This window comes from Falco peregrinus, chromosome 11 (genome assembly GCF_023634155.1).
Source record: "Falco peregrinus isolate bFalPer1 chromosome 11, bFalPer1.pri, whole genome shotgun sequence".
NCBI lineage: Eukaryota > Metazoa > Chordata > Aves > Falconiformes > Falconidae > Falco > Falco peregrinus.
Window position 1 is genome coordinate 25,456,646 of NC_073731.1, and position 22,607 is coordinate 25,479,252.

The following is a 22,607-nucleotide window of genomic DNA, read 5'->3' on the forward strand; positions in this document are numbered from 1 at the left end:
CACATTCTTACATAAAATACTGTTCTGACCAGTTTTGGTGGGACCACCTCTGTAAAAAAGTTACTGCTGAACATGAATACAGATATTCACCCAGTCTATGATGCCAGCAAATTTTGAGAAAGTGCACCTTCCCTGCTGTTATCATGTGTTTCCTCTCTTTCTCTCCTTCTTGGGAAGTTAGACTATAATTTCACAAGAGGCTGTCTCCTGAAATTTCTGAGTTTTCCTTACTGTCATGAGAACAGCCAAAAAAGTAATAATTTTGGAAAAGACAAAAATTGAATTAATCCATTTTCCATATTGAAGCAACATTTTGAGACCAAATTTACCTACATTTATTTTCACCGAAACAATATGTTTCTTGACGCATTTTATTTTGAATGGAAAAATAATTAGTTACAAAAATATGATGGATGAGAACTGATCTCACCAACCAACAAAGCCACAAGTCTTTAATTTCAGGTTGACCCAACAGAATATTTTTTCCTTCCATTTTTCAACTCAAATTTAATTGTTCAGACAGCCATTTGGCAGAAGGCTTTACTATTTTTAAGGAAAAAATTCACTTGGTTATCAAAAGCAGTTGTGGAACACAAGCATGCCTGTGGGGGTTGACACGCACTGAGACTACAGGTACCTCAAAATCGTGAAATTTGGTAGGAGCCACACTCTCTAGGGTGACTTAATGAGTTCAGAAAAAGGTATAGACTGTTCTTCTTCCTGACTTTTGTTGTCATCAACTTCATTTCCCCAATTTTATCATTTGCAGCACCTGAAAAGATGTAATTAATGATGATCAGAGACCTTTCTTAAACAGCCGTCAAAACGACAATTTGGCACAAACACACACTCCTGCTGTTTTCTGTTCAAATTGCTTAAGTGAAGGAAAACTAGTGCTAGAGAAGAAATGGAAGGCTCCGAGAAAGAGGCATCCATCTGCTTGATCCCGGTGGTCTTGCACATTTACTGTGTTGTGTGGAACTTGATACATTTCAATACGTTACAGCTGGTGAAACGTTACCCAAACATATAACCCAGAATTAAACTACCTTCTAAAATTGCAAAAGCACATTACCAACGATTACAAGCTTCCTGCGTAGCACTTTAACCATTCTTCAGAAGGTACCATCCGGCGTATGAGTATGTCATAAACTCCCTAAGTGCCATGATGTCAAGCCCGAGAGCGGAGTGGTTTCATCAAGGTCACACAAAGGTTGCATGGGGAAGGTGAAAACTGAGTTTAGTTCTCCCATGTTCCAGTAAAGAGCTTTGACAGCCAACCATCGTCTCTCACTGATGTCAGCCTCTGTAATAAATGATGTCTCCTCGGTGGGGAACTGCCCAATCTGACATCATTAGCAGATCTGGAATTGCTAAAAGGTTTAGGGCTTCAGCATGTTTTGGTTTTAATTGAGCATGAAGCCGTCTTGGCAATAACACCAAAAAAAGCCTTACACCCAAATAAAATCTGTTTGGACTGGCTGGTCTTTATGAAGTGATTCAGAACAACAAAGCTGCACCTTCTTTCTTCACGTCGGCACAGTTGTCAGGACTAAATACTGTGGACTGCACGTCCTTGAATGAGATTGATTGCACAACATTTGCGAAAGTGCAAAACACTTGAAATGCATCTTGTGTGGGAAGAAAACAAATGGATCAGCCCTCCTTCCCTTTGAATCTATTTGGATTATTGCAAAAACAAACTGCCGAGCAGGAGACAAATAAGTAGGGTCATTCTTGCAGGGAAGAGTGCCTGTATCACATTCACCCTGGGTAAAACTAACATATCCTCATATGGCTTTGGAAAGATTTCTTCTTGGTTCCCAAAATGGTCAGTTAATAGTCCATGAAAGCAATCTTTACAAATAAAAGCACATTTCTAAGTTTAGGGAAAATAACACATTAACCCCTGAACTTAAAATCATCCTTAATGGCACCATTCTTCCAGCGACCGTTGTTCTTGGTTTTGAAGATCAGAATTCAACAAATACAAAAAGACATTTTCCCCCATTCCCTCCTGGCTCCTTGCTGCCCACCTCATGAAGGTGTTCCACATGCTCCATATGCCACATGCTTCAATTTCCAGAACATATATTATCCATAATTGATTTAATCCCTCAGCATTGGGAACCATAACTGCACAATAAAAGGATTATGTCTGTTTCTTGTTCTCCTCACCTCTACGATACATGCATTTCTCACAGACAGCAAAGATGTTTCTTCTGTAGCATCATCAGATTTATTCAGCAAGAGCCCAGTCCTACCACATGGGAGTTTTATTGCTCATTTCAGCAAGAGCAAGGTCCCAGTCTGCAACTGTTTATCTAGTAAAGCATTTTCACAGATAAATTATACCAATCTGTGAGGTGCCTTGACTTTACCCCATGTGCATACTTGTTGCCTTACCCATGCAAATTCCAGCAACAGTGTGGCCCTGCAATCACACAGACCAATCAGCTGATCTGGCAGAATGGGAACTTTACCCAAAAAAAAGTGAACTTTTTTAGCCAGATTAACTTGCTGCATGATCACTGTTGCCAAAGCAAAGGATGAGCCCAAGCACCTAGTTAGATGGAGTGGCAAGAGTGGAACGGTCACTTCCCTTACAGCTTGAAGTCAGCTCAGCCTTGGAGAGCCATCAACAACATATCTTTCAGATGTACTGGTCTGTAGAGGAATTGTAGAGGAACTGTTAATTAAAAATTACTCTACGCCGGTCCACATCCTTTGCTGATAAGTCAACAGTTAGATTATCACTATAGAGGTCTGGACTTAAACTAGATAACGATTTGTCCCATTATAGCCAGTCTCCCCAAGGCTGAAAATATTAAGTAGGTCTCCAATAAAAATGAAATACGTCCTCCTGTTTTCATGAAGGGCAGAGCAAGAAGACATATTCTTAATCACATGCCTGACTCTGCAAAACAAGTTGTGCTTACCTGTTTGTCAGCCCACAGCCATGATTCAACTGTAATTAGGACTATTCCTCCGAACCAGTAATTTCATCTATCATTATTATTACTTTATTATTTTTTTAATGGCAAATAGCATCTACCTACATGGAATGTAGGAGGACTGTTTTCCTTTTGATATTAAAAAGTTCTTTCTCAAAGTAAACATTGCCTGAACCTCAGAGTTGGTATACTGTTTAGGAATGCAGCCGTGCACAAAGCCAGAGGCTTTTCAGAGTGTTAAAAGAAACCTCAGGCATTGGAGTCAGCCCCAGGAAGCAGATGAAAATGATGCGTACATGTGTCAAAATGCCAACTTCAGCTGTGTGGATATGTCAACATGATTTGAACATGAAGGTAGAAAGGCAGAGGCTGTATGGGACAATGAAAAAAAAACTTTTTAAAAGGCTTTTGTTCTCTGAGATGGATTCACTGCATAAAAACATAACTTCAGAAAATAATACACAAAAAGGAAAACTGAAGCAGCTATTAAGAATGAGTCCCTGCTGCTCTTTAAAACAAGGTTAGCAATTACAAGCACACCAAATCTTTGGTATGTCATGCAACTCTTTCATTTGTGGTTAACTTCAGATTAAGATAAACTTCAGTGTTATCTTCATTTTCTTTCCATTCCATATGCTTTGTTTACAAGTTGGAAAGTGTCACCAGCCATCCTAAGCTCATGTTAGAGCAAACTTTGTGGAGGACAACAAAGCATTGTTTACAGGACATAATCCCTACACTGTAAAATCTCCAGATCTAATCAATATTTCTTTTCTTTCCACAACATAGCTACTATCTCCAGCATTATGAGAGACTACTCTCCTCTCCTTACCTTTGCCATGTGATAGAGTGGTGGCCAAACCTAGCTCTCTCCCAGCAGGTCCCTGCACTGCCATATCCTTCTGGTGCTGAGACACTGCCTGCCTTCGCAGTGGTGGACTTGGTACTGCTATTCAGAAGCTGGACAGGGAGCAGAGAAGCTGGAGAGGGACAGGGTCTAAAAGTATTGCCACAGTCTCAGGTCTCTTTGCATAACTCAGCAACTCACCTAGAAAACCCAGCAGATATGAAGAGATGGGAATATAAACCCCTTACTCTGCAAGGGCAAACTACTAGGTTACCAAAGCGGTAACATCAGAAGCAAAGCCAGGAAAAAAAAACAAAGCAAAACGAAACAAAAAAAAAAAAAAAAAGAAATCCATAGATGATAACTTTTCAATAAAAGCATTAGGTATAAAAAATGTCCTGATTTCGAGTTACTGTCCCAGTCCCTTTAATGGCCATGTAGTCATAGCTGTCCATCCTCCTCCAGGACAGTTTAAGCCAGATTTTACTTTGCCATGACGGACCTTGGTGTTCAGCTTTCAGAGGCAAGGTGAGCAGTCACAGGGCACTCCCATCAGCACTTGTCTTGATGAGGTATCGCAGGTCAGAGGAGCCTGGTTCAGAGATAACCCAGCCACTGCAGCAGCGTGCCCCAACCAAAAGGAGCCCGATGCAGGACTTTGAGAATCTGCGAGGTAATGTTTTTTATTCTGATTTCTACTTTCCATTTCCAGCCAAAAACCCAGCAATTTTTTGCACATACAAACAAAAATGCATTTCTCTGACATATTTCTAATAAGAAAGAGTAGTAGTGGCAATTCAAAGCTGAAATTCATGATCTAGCTGGAGACTGAGCTCTCTGACTGATAACAGGAACAAGATATATTTGATGAAGCTTTCTAGCTAGTAAAGGAAGGATAGGCAAAGTTTATGAGCATCTCACTTGCACAGCGCTCTAATGTAATGATGGAAGGCCAGGATTTGTCTGGGTAAGCAAAAGGTAAGGTGCAAGATAGTGCTATGTCAGATCTGCAGTGAAAAAGCAGAAGAAAGTTTATCTGCACAGATGCAGTAATAAAATGGTTTAGTAGTCAATACCAAAAAAAAGCAGACATTTTTGGTTAAGAAACCAGATAGATATAAACAATCCTGTCTCTAGTACTGAGCTGGCATAGCAGGTAAAATTAGTTAAGATGCTTAACACAAAGAAGCAAAACAAAACAAAAAAAATAAATCCCAGAATAAACAACCAAGAACTACATATTCTTGAAACTCAGCATGGTTGCGGTGATGACATTCAGACTCATAAACTCGGTTTAACAAAATATTTGGGCAACTTACTAGCACAATAAGAAAAATAATTATTTTCTGCTCCCTTTCATCAAGTTAATGAGAAATCATTTGGAATGGGATGGAATAGAGACCTCCACCACCACCTCTCCTGGTGTGATGAGCCTAATTCTACAGGCTCTTCTGCTTGGGCTTGCCCAATCCAAGCTATCACTGCAGATTCCTTGAAATGTGAAACGCAGTTCCCAACATATGCTATGAAGGTATCAAACAGAGTGCACTGCGAGCAGAAGCAGAACTGTATGTCAAGTCATACGAAAACTCTCTGTTTCACCAGCATAACCAACAGAACATGCAACCATCATTCATGAGTTTCACATTTCTCACTGAATAGGTAACAGTGGAAGAAGAACAGCAGCGATGCCAGAAAGAAAGGTTGCCTAACGCACATCACAATGTTGTCAAATTCAGTCCACCAAAGGATTTATAGAGCAGAATTGTCTACACTGGGCACCAGTGAAGGACTTCTGGCTTCCCCTTGTTTGAATCTCCTCAGGAAAAAGCACTGGAAGTCCCCAGAGGCACTCAGCCACCATTCCTGGAAGACAGCCTGACAGTCATTATAGGATGGAATAGAATGGGATGGAATTACACGAAGCTAAGTACTTTTTGTGACAGCTTTTCTGCTCATTCTTCCATCTTTGTGACTCTGATCTAATAGTAACTGCAAATGTTAAAGGAAGTAAATCAAGTGTTGGATTGTGCCTCCTCTATAAAAAGTCATGAACATTCACCTACTTTAATTCACACTTAATAAAATGCTTCTTGGTAATATGGATAAGAGGAATCTGAAATACCTTATGAAACGGTAACACATAGATAGCATAGACACCATTACAATCACAAAACTAGCCAAATTCGAGTCTCAGTTCAGTAGGGTAGAGGGAATTGTACCAAGCATTAAAAACAGACAAATACCCCAATTTTCCTGTGAGGCAAAACTTACAATAAGAAAAAAAAAAATCAGGTCCACTAAAATACCCTGCTTCGAAAAGTGAAGCATCTAATTTGATTTTGCTTTTTTCATATATATATTTGCTTTCAGAGAGAGATTCATTATTTTTAATTGCAACATATCCAATTAATAAATAAAATTTGCCTCAAAAAAAAAAGCCAAAATACAAACACATATCCAGATAAGGAAATGTCTTTCAGTCTTACCGAAGCATGGCATTTTATTATCTATTTTAATGAAATGTCACTGAAATAATTTTTAAGAACCTACTGGAAATTTTTCAATACCCTCTGCCTAGTCAAATATCCACAATTCCATCTCAGGAAAGTAACCTTAGCTTTACTTCAGAGCAATTTTATATGTCAAGGGGGCAGCTTTAAGAGCAGCCTCCTCTCTGTCAGTGTCTTTAGCGCTGGTTGGCATGGAGGCCGATTGTGGCCCTTTTTCATCTAACAGCTATTCTATGCAGCACATTCGTTACTCTTTGCTGCCAAGGAGACAATCTGTTTTTCATTTCCTCTGAAGAAGAGCATAATGCTATGAGTAAAACATCAGATATAATTAGGCAAAATGGTTGAGTGCCTGACTGAGCCGAGAAACGGAACTGTGCTGGATATGAAAGATAGCCACACACCTGAGAAAGAAATGAAAGAACAGACAAAAGCACTGCCCGCCCAACTGGAATGTGCAGAGGCTGTCACGCATTGTCCTTTCCTCGTGCAAGCGGGATATTTCCTAGGGATTGTGCAGACTGATTAAGTATCCTCTCATAACATCTGGGTGGGGAGAAAAAAAAAAAAAAAAGAAACCAACACACACAGATCCTGCTGCTTTCCTACGTAACGAAGTAAAATGTAAGATGGAAAACCTGATTCCTGCACATTTATAGATCTGGACACAACCTAGACACAGTCCTCCAGTGCTTTATGCCAATTACATGTGTGCCTCTGAAAAATGTCCCTTAACATACACAACGAGGAGTCTGTCAAAAACCTTTTGCTACTAACAGCAAATATCAGTTGATTCGTTACCATTCACAAGAAGTGAATGTTTTGGAGCCGGAAAACCTGAATTCTTATATTCCTCTGAGCCACAACAGTGAGCAGCACCACCTCATGCCTCATAACCCATGAGGTTATGGAGGGCTGGAGGTCCCCTGGAAATGCAGGGATCCTTCAGAAGAAAGCAGAAGAGCCAACTGTCAGGTAGCTGAAGCTCCTGCTCCAACAAAGATGGACAAAGAGCATGCAAGGTGCGGTTAACTACCACCAATGACCTCACACTCCTCCTCATTAAAACTCAGTAAATACAGTATTGCTATATCTAGCAACAGACCACAAGTTTCATACTAATGCTGCAAGCCTTGTCTGGACCTGTCTCAGCCTGCCTAGAGCCTTCTTGCAGCTTTATTCCCTTGTAAAAGTAATTTTTTTAATGACTTGGTGGCAATTGCTGTATCTGTTTTATTTTGCTTATCTTTGTTTAATGATGTCATACAACCACCATTTTTATAAGAGGTAATTGTCACCAGTAGCTCTTCTGTAGCAAAGAATGAATAGAATGAAACGTCTAGAATAACAGTACAGTTTAGGTGAATAAAGGCAAGGTATGGCAGCAGAAGACTTGAAAGTGAGGATGCAGGTCAAAGAGTAGATGAGTGTGAGGCATGGGACGATTGGAGAGCAGGCACAAGACAGCACTAGAGACCAGGGGATGTAAACATCTCACCAGTCAAAGAACTGCAGACTTGGGAAATGTGTAAAACTGGTACTAGGGGGAATAAAGTGAACAAAAAAAAAAAGCGTCTAATAGATGCAAGACACTCCAAACAGCAAATTTGGGTGTAATGTGGAGGTGCAGACTAATGAAAAAAAAAAGCCAAGCGTTAAAACATGTTAGAAAAAAAAATCTAAAACTGTAGATGTACAATATATAGATATAAATCTACCACAGACTAAGAGGAAAAAGCCTTCAACACCATCATCATAGCCTTCCATGTGTAGGACTTAGGACACTGAAGATATACTAACTCCACTTCCAGACTGAAACCAGTGACTTCAGGATCCTGAGGGCAGCCGAGGGGCGTGCATAACAGCAGAGAAAGCGCAGGTACAAGGGGGTGTGCATATAGCAATTTTAACTGCATCATTATTGAGATATATTCTAGAAGTGTACTCTATTTTTCTTTTCTCTATTATTTAGATCTTGACTAATAATTATTCGTTAATTATACTGATAGCAATTCAGTTACAAAAATAATACTTGATGTTGTATACAAGGTATGTTTTCTTTCTGCAGAACAAAATTTTGAACGTAATGCTACCTTTCACTCATGGATGGTCATCATACATGTCCTGGACACCCATGGATGTAACAGAGTAGGATATGTCCATTTGCATTAATGGATTGCTCTGGGCAGTAAACCCAGCACTGCCAGCAGGGGAAAGATTCCAGCATTTCTTACCAGCACAAGGGCATATCTGCATCGTGTTTTGGGGACTGAAGTACAGTGGCTCTGCTCGTGCTCTCCAGGCCTGCCAGCTCCACACATGAAATCATACCATCATGGTTAGCCCAGCAGTGAGCACAACTCCTGCTGAAAGCCAGGTTTAGACTACTGCAGGTTCAACACTTCCCCAACACAGCCGCAGCGCTCTCAGTTTACAGCTGGTTCACATCTGGCTGCTTCAGAGCACAGGCTTCTCTCTGCTTGCAAATCAACTCAGAGACATGCTTGAAGGTACAGTCCAGAAACCCAAAACACTCATGAAAACTTCTTGTATTTCCCACTCCTTCCTTTCATTTCTTTTTTCTTTTTTTCTTCCCCCCCCCCCCCCCTTTTAAAAAAAAAAAAAAAAAAACACAACTTTGTCAGCATGTCTTCTCTCCAGGAGAGCACCTGAATGGTTTATTAGCAAGAAACACTGCCCATGGTTTCCCTAGTGGCTTAGGCAGTGACACTACTAGAAAGAAACATTAAACAAGGTCTTCTGTGAGAAGACAGCCGTGGTTGTTCATCCCAAAGCAGCACTGGAGATAAGTAAGAAGCACACCTCAGTCCACCACAGGTCAGCACAACATGGTCCTCAAGCGGATTTCCCTCTCCATCACCAATGTTCCTGCGCAGGACGATGCCTATCAGCTACAAGAGGCAATCAAACCTATTGTTCACTTCAGGAGTACATTAGAGATGTTACCTAGATGAGCAGTGACTCATGAACACTTTCAGCTGTAGCCAAAGGAGACGTGGCAAACTGATTCAGTCTAACAATTGTCATAGCAGAGAGTGTCAGGAGGAGGTTTACAACAGTTCTGCAGTCTGGCTTTAGCCTGAAGAGTTAGGGCGGGGACTGTAAAGAATTGGCAGCTGATAACAGAAGTGGAATGAAATCAAAATATCTATCCTTTGTTTATTCATCATCTTGAAATATTTATAATGGTCCAAGTAACCCTCCACCCACCCCACGCTGGAGCTTTTAAATGTGTGTCCAGATTCAAGACTGGCAGCATCTTGAGTCCATCTCTGGATTAACCCAAACCCTTCTCCTTAGGCCATTAACAGATACTTTAACAAAATGAGACCAGAATCTACGCTAGCCTTAGCTTTGTACTTGCTGCCTAAACTCAATTTAATATTAGGTGTTGCAAGACTAAAATGATCCCTAATGAACCCAGGAAATGGCATCATGGATGAAGTCACGCAAGGCCTGACTCCAGGCAGCAAACCTCTCCTCTACATATATAAATAAATATATATAAATAGATTCAGGGCCAACTGCCCTTAATAGAGCAATCTGTACCATGGTACCTACCTAAATGGATTTAAAGTCTCCCTCTGACTGAAGTTTAACATTTCTCTCTGCTCTCTGTTTTCTTTAAAAAGAACTGTACACATAGCATCCATATTAAAACCACGAACGTCCATAATGCTCCTGGAGTTCACATCTGCAGTTTTCTTTGTTCTCTTTCAGGAGAAGTCTGCCAGTAGGGAAGATTACATGTTGCCTTGAATTTTCCCAGATTATGTCTGCTTGGAACCAGCACTATGGTTCAGTCTTTTGTACACATGGAGAGGGCAGCTGGAACATTTCAGATACAGATGTGAACCTCCCCAGAGTTAATTATTCACATTATTGTTTGCATCTTCGATTTGAGTTACCCAGCTTGCATTAAAGTTCTACATACTAGCTTTGGTGCGCCAATACCTTTTGAGAATTGCTGGCTGCAACTGCTGCTCTGTACATACATTCCCAGACAATTTTTGGTTTGTGTGATTGGTGGCAAGATTGTGAACACAAACATGGAAAAAATCTTCCACCAGAAGAGCAGCTATTTGAACAATTAGGAGCACAGAGGAGACTGAGAATTGTTCTTCTAAAACCCTTTAACTGCATTCCCTACTCTCCACCATCCCCACGCGTCCCCTCCCTTTGCTGATCCAAGATGCCTAACCCTGCAGACAGTTGTCCTCATGTACAGTTTTTACTGGAACTGCAAGACAGTTTATCAAAAGGTTTTTCAACAATGATACTTTCTCTCAGACCTGAAGAAAGAGCTAGCTCGGTTCCCTCCCACATCCTCCACACACTTGCTACAGAAGAGCTGCGAGGTGTTGATGATGACCTGTTTCAGACTTCTTTAACATCGGATGCCCTGGCCTCCTGGTCTGACAACTGATTGATAAGTCCTCTTTTGTGGGCTGAGAGTGACTGACCTTTTCCTCTTGGATTCCCATTATAGGGTAGCCCTGTGTCCTCTTTCTTGGCCAAGTGCCATGGGAAAGAGAGCATACAAAGACAGCTCAAAGAATGATGTATGAAGTTAAAAAAAAAAAAAAAAAAAGGAAGGAGGCGGCTTTGAGAATCGTTCAGCATGACTGTGCACACACTAAATATACATGAGTCTTTTTAACATGTAAGGATCCTTTCTCTCATCTCTGCACTGGCTCTGTATGTTGAGATGAGCCTTGCTTTAAGTAGGTTTCCCTGGACATGTCTGGTCTCTAGGAACGCTTTTAAATGAATTATCCACTGGGATCAATTTCCAAACAAAATCCATCACACTCAGGGCACAGATTTCCAACTTCAAAAGCCATTAGTTAAGCTGGAAGAAAAAATTGCAGCAACTACTGTGGGTTTCCCTAAGCTCTTAAGTTATACAATCTTGTCAGTGCATCAGAGGCCAGCAAGACCATTGCTGCTGGAATGGTTAATGGGAGGCTGATAGGAGGGAAGAGCCAGCTGCTTAAGATGTGGGAAAGTCACTCATGCTCCCTGCAAAACTCCTAGGATTCCCTCGGATTTGCTGAGGTGCTTTTCGTCCACCACTCTCTGCAAAAGTACAGTTTCTGAGTACAACATCATAAAACATTCAGTAGCTTATAGAGCTGCATTGCCTGATTCATATCCATATCACACTTCAACCGTAACTTTGCATAAATCAAACTATGAGCTTCCAGAAAGGTTGGTTTAAAAAAAAAAAAAAATCTGAAACGGTACAAGAAAGAAAAGTTACTGCAATATACGGATTGAAGGGAGGGGAATAATAGAAATAACATGGCAAAACCTGATCTTGCAAAATATTCAGTCCAACTTCTGTATAAAAGGGATGACTAAAGTTATCCAGACCTAACCTTTTCAGACCCAATAGTGCTTCTGATGCATTTTATGTTTAGTCATTAAACACTTTCCACACCAAGTAATTTGCCCAAATCCCTCAATTCTGAGGGCCCCCAAAACACTGTATAAATAGCACTGAAAAATCTAGAGACAGACACTTTTTCAATCTATGTTTGCACATTTCTGTCACTGAATTTTTTCACGTGGATTTCCATTGAGTTTATCCTGCACTTGTCATATTTGTATTAGGTGGAAGCAGTCTGTTAGCTCTACAGCTTAGGACCTGTCACAGAAGGAAGAACAGGGGAAGTTTTGGGAAAATGTTGGGGTACCCATTGTCTTGGAGGATTGCTCAGGAATCTGTCAGTCTATGTTTTGTCAAATGTTCAGAGGAGATGGGCAGAGACAGAGGGAATTTTTGTTCACTTACATGTTAACTAAATACTTCCCCAGACACGGCAAGATGTTCATCATACTATTCCTGATGAAACCCACGTAACCATGGTGCCCATATTGCCTACAAGGGCAAGCATCTAAGGGAGTCTGCAGAATGGAGACCTGAATGGAGAAACTTTAATGCATGTTTGCTACTATGATATCCAAACTTAACAACACTCAGAGATCAAGTCATTTATTGGAAATACGTTTACTCTCTGCTGGCCATGGTCAACAGAAAACCAGTCCTGGCCCAAAAGACCTTTGCGCTACTGAGAAGAGTAATCACAAAAAGTGAAACACCCTGTGGTGTCATTGCCACAGCCTATATTGGGTTCAGTTGTAGGGTGGTCAGGCTTTTATTAGATGAGTAAGTTCTGGGACGTGCCAAAATAAGTCGTTCATCCAAAGCTCTGCTGAGTTCGCTACTGCTTTCAAGCAAAACTGGAAGGGTTTCAGATGCCAAGGAAGAATTTCATAGGTTGGGATAAAATAATATTAATGCCTATGGTGTTGGCCTGAAAATAAGGAAAATTCAGCAGCATTAGATTACTTGAAATTTATAGGTAGGTGGATCATCTGATGCTGAACTTGATCATCTATAGAAAAGTTTAACTCTTCTTTTGCAGCATACAATTTCAGCTAGAAATGAGTCTAACTAGATTCAGATCTAAATGTTTACCAAGTTTAAGGGTTATACATATTTGCTAGAAAGGTCATATCAAGCACAGATCTGAACTATCTGGAAGTTCTTACCCAGCCACAGACCAAAAAAGAAAAAAAAAAAAAAAAAAAGAGAAATCAAGCCCAGCTATTTCACTTGTCAGAACACCAAACTCAGTATCACAGGCATTTACTTGAACTACAGTCAGTATCAGCTACCAAAGTGAATGGTAGAGATATAATCCAACACATTTCCTTCCTTCCATTAATCTTTTTGAAATTAGAGGTGAAAATGCTTACACAAGGTGAGTTTGGGATTTCCAGAAAAAAGTAATTTCACTGAAGAAACATAAGCTTTGTAACAAAAGCAAAATACCAATAGTGAAGGGGAAACACTGGGGAAAGTGCTGCTTTTTTAATTAATTTTTGTAATGTTGGCTACTTCCACACAGAGGCAGACATCCCACATTTGTTATAGCATCTGGCAACATTATTTTAAATCAAGACACTGATTCATCTGACTGGCCTCGGAAGCGAGCTAACGCTGTTTTCAGCAGGACTGAAAACTGTATCAGAGCCTCAAGAGGGGCAGCAGGCAGCCTCAAGGACTTTATCAGACAAGTAGAAGGGTATTGTCCACAGAGGAAGAAAAAAAATCCAGGAGTCATTGCTAAAGGGCCCAAGTAAACCTGATGAGCAGGGGGCACCTGCCTCCCGCTTCAAAGGCAATGGCACAGCATCTAATACAAATGGCTGAAAAGTCTAATGGCTGGAAATTAAAATAAGCAGTCAGTCTGCTAAAAAAGATTTTTTAATTCAAAATAAATCAGACTAACAATTTACAGATGTTTGGAAAGAAAATGTTTAAGTTACTCGTTTTCAAAGCCTGAGCCCTCCCTCCCTACCTTCAGTATTCCACTTGCATTTTTAATGGTTGTGGTGGCTTTCTGCCACTGCCTGCTCCCTCCTCATTCATAGCACAAACCTCATGAGTCAGCAGGTCTCGCACTCACCCTTAACTTTGAAATCACATCACCTCTATTATTCTCAGTTAAGCAATGGAGGTAGAGAGAGAAACCCAAGAGCTCATTATCCCTTAACAAAAAGAACTTTATCAAGCCAGAAAATAAAATGTGTGTATATATGTATGTAAATATATGTCAAACAAACAAACAAAAAAGTCATATTTGGAAAACACCAATTTGGTGAAGCTGTGGAAATCTTAAGTAGTAAATTAGATCCTTAGAGAAAGGAGTAGAGGGCACATACCTTTTGTGATTTATGCTAGCACTTTGTAAATGCACACATACTAAGCCAACCTGTATTGCCAAGCCAGAAAAGGAACCTCAAACACTGAACGAAGTCTAAAGTGCCTATCTCCAGCCTGATCCTTCTAGCTCCGAGAGTGGTGGCATGGCTGGCAGGCAGGCCAGCTCCCATCCTTGTGCCACTGGCTTTGCCCCCGCTCCCTCCGTCCAGCCAAACCACAGGTGAGGAATGACACTGCTACTATCTGTTGCATCTACTGGTGTTCCTTCTAATGCTGTCCGGTTTACACTGTTCTTGCTACCCAGTTAGGGGCTTTCTTCACTTCCCCTCCCCCCGCCCCCCCACCCCCCCCAATGACTGGAATTGATGGGATTTTTTTCAGTATTGATGTACTTATTTTTAAAAAAGTTCTACAAACAAATTTGGTTCCCTGACACATCCAGCTTCCTCACTGAAACTGGAAAATTAAATTTCTCTTTCTTTTCAGCTGATCATTTTCCATTTTGAAGTTTTGTCTTGGCAAAAGTACACGAGAAACAAGGGTCAAGAAATGCATCTTCCTGGTAAATCTTTGCTTTTTTTGCCAATTTATTCTACTTCTGAATGTGGCAGGCATGGGAGATAAAGTCCCAGTAATTAATTATCTACATGTAACATTTTTTACAGGTGGATGAGAATATAAAACCTGAGAAAATTTGAAGTTTTTCCCCAAGAATTTTGCCCCTTCAATTAAGAAAAATGTGCATTTCCATCTTTACGCAAGTTTTTTAGTGAAAATTTGTCTTGCCCTGGTTCTGCAGCCTGGGAGAAGACCAAGAAGGGAAGAAAGGTGTTGATGAACATGAGGGACATGAATGCAAAGCACTGGAGGAAGCGTTGCTCAGATTGCTAAAACTCAGCGCGCTGGCTCATCCCCGGTGAACGTATCAGTATGGGTCTTCCTTCAAAAATGAAATTTGGAGCCCCAAATCATTCTTGAAACGCATTCAGAATTACCCTGGACACATTTACAACATCAACGGTAAAACTGCAGAGAAAACTTTCCCAAATCAATCCGTTACGCATTTGTGCCACCTAGTGAACAAAACCAAATGGAAATGGCTTTGTGAGGGAGGAAGACAGACCCTGGCCTCAGAAATGCTCGCAGACTGGCTCTCAGGAGTGCTTTGGTGGCTCACTAGGTTACTGCTTTTGTCCATCACTGATGGATTGCCAGTTTCAAACCCTAGAAGGGCTGCAAGTGAATGTGACCTGGTAGTTCAGAGCCGCCAAAAACTTTTTCCGTGTCATGGGGCAGGGGGGAAATAGCTGGATCTCACTCTCATCATCTCACAGCCCTATCAGTGACATTAGCACTTGGTGCTATAGAGTAATGAGGAACTCAAAGTCATTCCGTGTTCAGGTATACTTAATTTAGACAGCTAGCATCTGCTATTCTGCAAAAGGAATCCTAATATTATTCAGATGAAAATCTACTTGGACTGTAAAAAAAACCCAGTATTATCCTGGGACACAGTTTCCTATATAGCTTATGGCTATTTGGGGACCATAATACATCATGACGACGTAGCATTATTCATAGTAATAGCAGTCGCGAGGCCCCAACCAAAAAAAGGGGAAACTTGAATGTAGCTGCAGTTTACAAGCTAATCCAATAAGAGGGAAAATAAAGAGAAATCCTCATTTTACAGATGAGCACGGTGAAGTTACAAAGCCAGGCAGCATATGGTTATGCTGTACATTCTAGGGCAAATCCAGAGCCTGGTGATGGCAGTTAGCACCCAAGGGTATATAGGGTATACATGCATGTCTATAGGGTTTCCTTGTCCCTGGTGTCATGCTCCTGCACGGCTTCTATGGCTGCTCAGACCAAGGGCTACGGAGGGTTGTGAGGGTTCAAGGTCCGTATAAGCCTTCCAAAAACGTTGATTTTTTGTTTAGCTTGTGTGATTTAAAGCTTCAGCTATGGACTTTGGTTTCAGCTTCCAGGCCAAAATCCCTAACCAAGTGTTGTTTCAGTATTTTGCCAGTTTGTATATTAAATGACAGTAATCAGATCCTGTGCAAGACGTTGATTTTGTTTACCAGTATTTCAAATGTAACCACTGTCTGAGCACTAACTTCCCTGCACAGTAATAAACTCAGTTGAGGACAAATGACAGTTGCACACGCTATAAAATAGCGCCATCTAGTGCACACGGGGTGTTAGACTAAACAATCCTTTTCCCTAAGGAAAAACATCCTGAAGGTAGCTGGACGTATCTTTAGCACAAAGCTTCCACTTTCAATTGTTTCTAAAATTTAGGTCTGCACTAATGCACATTAATCATATCTGCTCAGCATTTGAGTTCTTTCATTAAATGCTTATGCAGAGAAAACGTTTTCCATGCCACAAAAACCAAACTCCTACCTATCCCCAAAATTAGGCATGTACTTACCACAGCAGTATCAGCTTCACAGCCTGTGTACTGACTTTCCCTAAGAAGTGGAGAGCAATCAGAGGAGAATCACTGGTGAGTCTCAAGTAATGAGACTTGTTACGATTGCTCATTAAAATCTGATAAGGCGTTTGTAAGAGCTAAACATCTAAATTCACAAACTGCTGTTTTGCTCATGAGAGCAACTTTTGCAATTAGTACAGAAAGCCCAAAGACGTTGCTTACAGCACAGAAAACTCTAAATGTAAACATTGCCAGAGCAGCACGAGGTGATCCTCAGCACACCTGTAAGTTAGCTCATACCAGAGAAGCCAGAGGAGCATTTGCCCAAATTCTCCACATCTCTGCCATGATAGTACAAACTTAGTGCTATGCAAGACAAAGCAGGTTGTCTACTCTAAGAGGTTAATCTGCAGCAATTGTGCTCCACTGCAAAATTAAACCACTCTTTAGGGTTAGACAAGAGCCAAGCTCCTTGGCTTGTAGTACAACACATTGTAGAGTGTGCCAGTCACCAAGAAGGAAAGTCCACCCCGTCATAGCCCCATCAGAGTAGTTGCTCTTCCTTAGCACCCATATGAAGCTTTCTGCATCTCCCTGCTCCTGGATGCTCCACCAGACCCTTTGGGGCATTGGTTGCCAGTGTAATTTAAAAGGTGCTGATGCTCCACAAGGAAGTACAACCTGTCCGAAATGGAGAAAGTACAAAGTTTGCCCTTGCAGTGCTCTGTTAAAGGCTGTATCATTTTTGGTCCCAAATACACACGAATATCTTCGACCGCACTTGTCTGCACTGTGATTTCAGCAATTCTCACAACTTGTATTGCTCCCATCAGAGGCATTACCATGCTAGAAATAGACAGGCTGTAACACCACTAGTTCAATAGGCAGATGTCTCCTCTGAACCTGCAGTGATCCTACTTATCCATGTCAGCAGGAAGGACCCTGGTACCATTGGAGGTCCCTGCCACTGCACAAGGTGGACAGTCTGGACTGTTTGCCCTGATTTAAAGGTTCTGGGGCTGTTTCCTCCAGCACAGAAATGTCAGTTCAGGTGTCTTGGATTAAGTCCAGGTACATAATTGCATTCTTCCTGTCTACATTTCCCTTTTGCTTTCAGTTGGATAAAATAATCCTCATGCTGCAGCCCACATTGTGTTTTGCTGCTCTGCATGCTAAGAAGCTGCCATATTCCATTCCAAACTTGGCTGTATTTAAAGGATGGATTAACTGTTCTTTATGTATGCAGTTTGGAACTGGAGTGCATGGTCTATTGTGTGTTTTAGGATCATTGTTATTTAAACCAGCAGTTTACCACTGGTATCTTCATCTTACACTCAAGTCTTGAAAGAGTATACAGAAAATAGACCACTGTGGAGAGTGGGTTAATATTCACAATGAGCCAAAAAAAAAAAAAAAATCAGTGTTCGGTTAGAGTGTGATTGCTGCAGTATTTTTCTGGAGGGGGTTGGGAGGGAAATGGCCTCTTCAGAATTAAGGAAAAAATAATCCACTTACATCATAGAAAGCTGGAATCACATCAAAGGTTGTGAAAGCTCAGAAACTGGCAGCTTGAAATCTGCTAAGAATTGAAATGAATTTATACCTTTTTTAATAGAGCTGGAACAATGATTCAAACAACTTAATCCCTTAGCAATTTCACAACCTTTTGTTACTTTTCAGAAGTCTCTCTTTTGTCCTGGTGTCTCAAATCACCCATTTAAATCTTTTGCATATTTAGGACCAAATTCTGCTCTCCGAAGTGTTTGATCCTGTTGAGTTCAGTAGAGCTGTAGATGTGCTTGGGAGAGCTGCAGAGCTTGGCCTCTGACCTTGACACAGAGGTGACACCAAAACAGGGCAGCACAGCCGGAGGACAGCACACAGCTCTCTTCTCTGCACAGCTACCATCTGCTGTAGCCCACAGGAGAAAGTCAGGCCTCATTTTTAAAATGAGAGGAACACCAACCTGCTTCCCAGAGAGCTGAAAAACTAAAGCACATGCATGTGACAAAGCCTATTTAGTACAATTTTGCAACAAAACGCTCGCTGGCCTTTTTGAATCAAGTGCCTATACACACGCAAGACCTCTTCAGCCCAGGATCAACAGCACAGCATTATGTAGTTGCAGGACAACCGATGAGATGTAGCATCCGAGTCCATAACTGAAGTGCAGGGCAGTCTCCTTGTGCCAGAACAGAGCCCTCTGCCTGGACCTGCGGTGCAGAAGATGCCCACGCCGAGCCCCAGGCAGCAAAAGGGCACTAAGGCGTAGGGGCTCCTCCACCCAAGAGGGGCACAAACCCACGGCAGCCCTCCTCCCAAGCTGTGCCTCAGCACTAAGCAGGGAATAAGCCAGAGGGGATTCTAGTCCATTCCCCCTCTTGAAGGTACTTCAGTGGATAGCCAAGAAGGTGAAACTCAGAAGTAAACAAAGTGAAAGAAGCCTGATTCTGTAGTTAGGCAGTTGAGGTGCTCAGCTAGGAAGAGGGCGACCTGGGCTGTTTCCTCCTTTTAGGGGGCTGTTGAGGTGTTACACTGGCCACTGGAGCTAAAGAAAGGCAATAACTCATGCAGTGACCGGCAGCCCCAGATGACCCCTTCCAGCCGCGGAGCTTGACCACCGCTCTGGGTGCTGGTTTCAGGCTGCGAACTGCAGCCCTGGCACAGCCAGCTCCTGCTGCCACCAGCGGGCTCTCTGCAAAGACCACCCTTTCTCTGAAACCACGGTGCGAGGCTTCCACACGCACAAGCACGCACACGTCTGTGTTGGTTTTCTGCAACACTAATGCTGTTTGGTCCCTGCACATTCTAGGTATAAAGTTACTTTTGCACATTCCCTCTGTTGACAGCCACCTTCGCTAACCAGCAGGCCCCCGTTAGCTCTCTGCAAGAGCTCAGGGCTCCTTTTCTGCAAAAATAACACTTTGTTGGCTCCTCTGCAGACCTGCTAGGAGCACTGGGAAGGAAAGGTACTGAAAAAGTTCTCAAGTGTACCCCAAAAGCTCAGGTAGCAGGAGCAGAGCTTTGGTAGAGCTTTTTGACTGCTCTACCCTCCTTCCTCAAGGCTTTGGGATCTTTTACCTACTCTGATCTGTGAAAGAAAAGCATTTGCCCCTCATGTTAACTCTGTGGCAGCAAGTATATAGAGCTCTGGTAAGGTCAGCGTATACTCAAGGGACTGCACCACTTTGGGAACCAAGAAAAAGGATGAGAAAAAGCCAGGCAACTCTTCTAGAGCCAGGTGGGACAGGGATTGCCCACAGCTCCAGATCTGGGCAATTCCCAAGAGCCAACATGCCTGATTCAACACATTGAGCATCATGACAGCGCATTCAGGGAGGTCAGCACCTGTGGAAGGCCATGATCCCTAGAAACTTCATCTTCTACTGATGAGCACCTTGGAAGATGGTAAAATAGAAAGTAATGTATTAGCAAGGGCTGTTGTGAGACCTTGGCAAGTTTTAATCTGCCTCAGGTAGAAGTGTTTTTAATATTTAGCAGAGCATGGGCTAGAGCCTGCTTCTCCCAGATGCTCACCATTGACAAGCATTGGTCCCCAGGCTGTTTGGTCGTTCTAACCCAGGAAGTATTTAAGGAGAAGTTTAACGGGTAAAGTTTTGGTTTCTTTCGACAAATGTTTCAAAGTAATAGAACATGCTAGCGAATGAGGGCTTAGCCTCCTCTGGTTTTGGATTCAAGGTTTTAGTCTGGTTGACACAAATGCATTCAGATGATAGTAACTGCCTAGTAGCAATGTCAGGCGAGGGTGTTTTACAGGGACAATAATTACATCAGTTAATTATTTGCACAGTGTCATAGGTGAGCATAGCAATGCATCATTTAGACAAGTTCCTACCCCGAGGACCTTACAGTCTAATATGGATGGACACAACATAGATAACTAAAGAATGACCCATGGAAGCAAGAGCAGAAGCAAGCTGAAATTGCGCTCATCTACCACTATGACTGTGGGACACGTTTACCTCTCTGACTACCTAATGTTCTTGCCAGATTTGCTTTCCAAACGTGGCACGCACAGCCCACCAGCTGGGAGGCTGGAGCACACCTCCATCACCAAGGCTCCGGTGCCCGCTCCGTATGGTCCCTTTGGCGCTAACAAATGCTGCAGTCCACGCTTCTATTTATGAGGCATCCTGCAAAGCAGTCCACCCTTTATTTCTGTGGCATCCTGCAATCCCTGTTATCCTTCCTCTGCCAGCTGAGGTAGCCCTTGCCTTTTGTGTGCTCCCATAATGAAGTATCTCCCCTCCAGAAAGAATAATTTGCTGCTGCTTCCTTCGGGGCAGAAGGCAATCGTGAAGAAAAGGGGTAGAGAAGTTCAGGCTGTGTTCATACCGCGTGGTCAATGACACATATTGACACAGGGACAAACCAACACCCGCGGCAGAACCGTGAACTTCTGGAACTGTTAGCTACGTTACAATGCAGGCTTACATTAACTTTAAAATAAAATAAATAGCATTCCCAGGCCAGAGGAGGAGGGTTAGCTATTATGAAACTCAAAAGTAAATCTTCACTGACTAGTAGTTTTCCAAGTTGTTTGGTTTGTGGTTGTTTTGTGTTTTGTTTTTTGTTTGTTTTTGGGTTGGGTTTGTTTTTTTTTTGTAAGAATGATGTTCTCTATTATTATTATTTATTTACATTTCCAGGGCTGCCTCATGCCTCCAGCTTCCACTGCACACTACAAAGAGAAGTGCCATCCTGCAGAGGAGGGAAGGTGACTCCTGCTGGTTTTCCAGCCTAGATCCCAAGTAAGGTAGAAGAGAAACCTTCACAGTCTTGGTGCCCCTGCTCCTGAGAGGCCCTTCCAAAAGCATGCATCTCTCCTTGTGTGACCTCAGCAAAGACACCCTCCTCCAGCTATCTGAGTGTATCCTCTGATTATGTACTTAGGCACAAATGCTGACATCTTCTGGATTTTGAAGAGTTCATTCTGAAAAGCAGAAAAGCTGTGTGAATGAAGAACTGAAGCAGCCCTCAGCAAATGAAGAAAAAAAGACTTTGAAGGATTTGGGAAGACTTCTCATAGGAAATATGAAATAGCAGCAAGAAAAGCCACAGAATTAGTATTTTGCCAGGGAAGTCTTCCCTGTTTCCTATAAGCACCCCTGACAAAATTTTTATGGGACCACAAAGAATTCTTGCTTGCATTTCCATGAAGCAAAGAAAAAAAAAACCCACAGAGATCAAACAGCTCCTTTATCCATGCATATGCCCAGTAAATGACAAATCAAAAGTGTTATCTGGGATAACACAGTCACACAGCTCAGAGGGAGAGGAGCAGGGATGCCCTAGCCAGCTGAACAGCAAATGTTTACTGCATAAGAAAACTGTGGTGGTGTAAATATTGTTAGGTTGCCAAGGAAATTGTAAAAAACTTCACACCCTCCATAAACGTATACACATCCTTGGACAAAGACGTCTCTATGGCTTTGGGACAGAATGTGAGAGACGTGCTGAGCCTTAAAATATGCTTGAAAACGTAGAGCGCAATATTGGAAAATCCAGACTATCCATTAACCTTTTACATATGTATGTATACACACATTCATATGTGGACAAAACCAGCAACCTGAATAAAAATATTCAACACCTACACTTTACATGAACTTTATATGTATACTTATGCTTTAGAAATACATTTTCCATTTTTACTGAAGTATATTTTAAATACAGTTTTTATAAAATGAATAGAAAAGTCATATCATAAATATCAGCTACTTAAAAATGAAAGTGTGAGGAAAATACAAATTGTTCCAAACTCAACACAAAAGCATGAAAATACATTTCACTTGCTCAGAACAAACCAGCATAGGAAATTTCGTTCTCTGTAACAACTCTGTCCATTTCTGTTTCATTTTGATTTTCTTCTAGTTCTTCCCCTCAAGACTGAAGAAATATTTTTATACATACACACACACTTACTATACTCCCGATTTCTCCAAACCCCAACAGAAGAATCTCCTATAATTTTCCCAGTTTCCAGAGAAGCTTTCCATAGCACACTCTCATTTACATTTTATTACCTTTTTTTTCCTTGCACCATAGAATGCCATGCTTAACGTTCAAAATTTAT

The 22,607-nt window shown here is 41.7% G+C and overlaps 1 long non-coding RNA gene across 1 annotated transcript in view; it reads right to left on the reverse strand.

Moving 5' to 3' along the window:
- Positions 1-218: 218 nt before the first annotated feature.
- Positions 219-22,607, reverse strand: part of LOC106112762 (uncharacterized) — a 42,419-nt gene continuing 20,030 nt past the window's right edge. The window contains exon 3 of the long non-coding RNA XR_008749308.1: positions 219-772. This is a non-coding gene — a long non-coding RNA (uncharacterized LOC106112762). The remainder of the gene's footprint in view (positions 773-22,607) is intronic.